This window comes from Bos mutus, chromosome 13 (assembly GCF_027580195.1).
Source record: "Bos mutus isolate GX-2022 chromosome 13, NWIPB_WYAK_1.1, whole genome shotgun sequence".
Taxonomy (NCBI): Eukaryota; Metazoa; Chordata; class Mammalia; order Artiodactyla; family Bovidae; genus Bos; species Bos mutus.
In genome coordinates this window covers 22569520-22573437 of record NC_091629.1, presented here as the reverse complement: position 1 = coordinate 22573437, position 3918 = coordinate 22569520, and the positions used below count along the sequence as shown (strand labels likewise).

Genomic DNA, 3918 nt, shown 5'->3' with positions numbered 1-3918 from the left:
ATAAAATAAAATCACTCCCTAGGGAAGGGGGAGAAATGGATTTCCAGAGTTACCACATTATTAGATTCAAATGTCCGATTTTTTTAAAAAAAGAAAAAAGTCACAAGGCATACAAAGAAATATGAAAGCTTTTTTAATAAATCAATAATAATTGTCCCTGAAGAAGATCTGATGGAAGATCTGCTAGAGAAAAAGTTTTAAGACAACTGTCTTAAAGATGCTTAAAGAGCTTTCCAGACCTGGCTAAGGAGGAGGCGCCATCATGGGAGTTGACATTTACCACAAGAACAGAAAGGTTCCACACAAGGAGCCCAAGAGCCAGGACATTTACCTGGGGCTGTTGGTCAAACCATACAGGTTCCTGGCCAGAGGAACCAACTCCACCTTCAATTAGGTTATCCTGAAGAGATTGTTCATGAGCCGCACCAACTGGCCACCGCGGTCCCTTTCCTGGATGATCCGGAAGATGAAGCTTCTTGGCCGGGAAGGCAAAACAGCTGTGGTCGTGGGGGCTGTAACTGATGGTGTTCATGTTCAGTTCAATTCAGTTCAGTCACTCAGTCATGTCCGACTCTTTGCGACCCCATGAACTGCAGCACACCAGGCCTCCCTGTCCATCACCAACTCCCTCAGTCCACCCAAACCCATGTCCATTGAGTCGGTGATGCCGTCCAACCATCTGATCCTCTGTCGTCCCCTTCTCCTCCTGCCCTCACCCTCAGTCTTTCCCAGCATCAGGGTCTTTTCAATTAGTCAGCTCTTCGCATCAGGTTCGTGTCCAGGAGGTACCCAAACTGAAGCTTGCGTGCTCTGCGAGTGAGCGGCCGCGCCCAGAGTCGCATCCTCAAGGCAGGGGGCAAGATCCTCACCTTTGACCAGCTGGCCCTGGCCTCTCCCAAGGGCTGTGGCACTGTCCTCCTCTCTGGTCCTGACAAGGGGCGAGAGGTGTACAAGGCATTTCGGCAAGGCCCCAGTAACCCCGCATAGCTACCTCAAACCCTATGTCTGCTCCAAGGGCCGGAAGTTGGAGTGTACCAGAGGCCAACGAGCCGCTCTGCCGTGGCTGCGAAAACTAACCTGAGAGTCTACCTTGTTATTAAAAAGATTTTGGATGAAAAAAAAAATGTTCAAGGAACTAACTTGAAGAAAGTCAATACAATGAATGAATAAGATGGAAATATCCATACAGAGATTTTTTAAAACTAAAAACAAACAGAAAAGAAATTCTGGAATTGAAAAATACAATAACCAAAATGAAAAAACCATTAGAGGGATTCAAAGGCAAATTTAAGCAGGCAGAATAAAAAAGCAGTGAACTTGAATGATGATAGAAATTCTCAAGTCTGAAGAACAGAAACAAAAAAATACCTGTGATATATCATAAAAATATATCAAAATACTCATTGTGGGAGTCCCAGAAGGAGAAGTGAGAGAGAAAAGGAAGAGTTTTTGAAGAAATATGACAGAAAACTTACAAAATTTGGTGAAAGATATGAATATAAATACCCAAAAAGTACCATAAACTGCAAGATGAACAAGATACATATCCCTTATAAATAAACAGATTTTCTTCTCTTAGCCAACTTTTGAGTTCATGAGTGATGAGACCATGTCATCTGAGTCTTCTGTGTCTCTCTACCCATTCTCTTTTCCTCTAAACCTAGGACATACATAGCCCATCAGAGATTAAATCATAACAATCAGCATGTCTGGAAGGAATTCCTCCATGTTCTAAGGCTGATAAAAAAAACAAGGAAATATATCCTCAGTTGCAAAGACTTTCAGATAGTGAAACCATCATCATTTCTCAAAGTTCCATTCTAGTAGATGAGATTGAATCAAATAATTAGTAATATTAATCATACTACTAACTATAGTGTTATGGTATATTATAGTATTATAACTATAGTTATAATAGTATAACATAATCAAGTAGTATATAAATAAATACAACACAAATAAAAGTACAGCTTTTATAAGTGTTACCAATGACAGGTACATATTGCTATAAAATTATAGAAAAGAGGGCTTGCCCTGATCAGGGAAGCCATGGAAAGGTTAACAGAAGGAATCACAACTTAGCCAAAACCTAATGGATGAGGCAGAGGAACGATGAGATAATAGAAAAACAGGCAGAGACAATACCATCTATAAAAACATGATGGTTGAGAAAGTGACGGGTTTAACAGACTAAAAAATAAATTCCGTTAAGTTAGGGGAACAAAGAGTAGGAGGAATTTTTGAGAAGACAAGATGCCTCTAGAGATGGGAAAACATAAAGTAAATAAATTAACAGGCCTTATTATATTTTATTACTTCTTGCATTAGGATATAAATTCCTAAAATAGTCAGGAACAATATAATACTGCTTACTAGGAAAACTATAAAGCTTTTATTAAGTCCATTAAGGTTGGTATTGACAAAAATATAATGGACAAAAAAAATCAAATCTAACAGGATGATGAAACAGTTTTGGAGATGGATAGTAATGATAATTGCACAGCAACATGAGGGCACTTAATTCACAAAACTGTATGTGTGTTTTACCATAATAAAAAAATCTAAGTTCATTATAGCAGTATGCTTATGTCCCAAAATGACCTAGTATTTGATCCTATTGTAGAATCATAAGAAATTAATATCATAGCAAATGGGACACAGGGAAGTTGGATGTCTCTTTGGTTAAAGTTATGCATAGTTTCTATATCTGTTCACTGAAAAAGACCCTGATGGTGGGAAAGATTGAAGGCAAAAGGAGAAGGGGGCAGCAGAGAATGAGATGGTTAGATAGCATCACTGATTCAATGGCCATGAATTTGAGCAAACTCCAGAAGATAGTGAAGGACAGAGGAACCTGGTGTGCTGTAGTTCATGGTGTCGCAGAGCAGGACACAACTCAGCAACTGAACAACAAAGCTTCTACATCTAAACTTACAGCTGTGATTATTGTGAGTCTATTAACCAAGTGATGGGCTACTCAAGCAAGGGGATCATGCTATTTACAAAGTGACATATCTGGTCCATCTGACTATTAGGAATCTCTTCCATATTGATGATCTCTAATGAATATGAATGGTCTCACATTATGGGTTCATTTTATCCCATAAGTTACTCTTGAGCAACAATTATGTGTCATAATAAAATTTCTGTTCACATTTCCTTCTCTAAAACTTGTTCTTAGATTTTTTGCCACTGTGCCATGAGGCATGTGAGATCTTAATTGCCCGACCAGGGACCAAATCTGTGCCCCTGCATTGAGAACACGAAGTTCCCCTGCCAGGGAAGTCCCAGTTCTCACCAACTTTTAATCTGACTTATTCCGCTACCCTTGCGATAAAAACAGACCATTATAATTTCCCATAAATCCATGAATTAGGTTGTCTTTGCTTCTGGGTAAGGTGGACAAGGACAGATATTTCCTCAAGATCTGCCCACTCAGAAAATTTTCATTCCTCACTCTTCTTCAGGGTAATGAAGCTATAAATGCTGAAGCAGTTGTTTTCAATCAGTCCTAACATACATACACAGAAGGATTGTGCAAATCAGACAATTTTTCCACCATCAGTCATCCCTGAAGAAACCATAAGTGTGGATTTCAAATACTGTAACAGCACAACACAATAGGAAGAGCATATTCCATAGGTTAAGAGTGTAAATTGCTTGCTCATAAAATTTACTTGTGCCTTTGGGGCCATGTCATAATTGGTCTAATATAGATTCCTTCCTTATTTAAAAGGACTTTCAATGGGTTTACCAAGCACTCCAAGCTTTTCTCAAGCACCCTTCTTTTGCAAGCTTTTTTCCAGACAAAGCAAGGAGTTAATGACCTTCACTGTTTTCCACCCTGTAAAGTTACACCCACTGTCTTAGATCCCCACACACTGAAATGGAAAGTTTCATCTTCTCTCCCTGAGGACC

At 39.3% G+C, this 3918-nt stretch overlaps 1 pseudogene; it reads left to right on the top strand.

Annotated features, from left to right (window-relative positions):
• The first annotated feature begins 262 nt into the window (after nucleotides 1-262).
• LOC102278621 (large ribosomal subunit protein eL18 pseudogene) lies at nucleotides 263-1081 on the top strand (annotated as a pseudogene).
• The last annotated feature ends 2837 nt before the right edge of the window (nucleotides 1082-3918 follow it).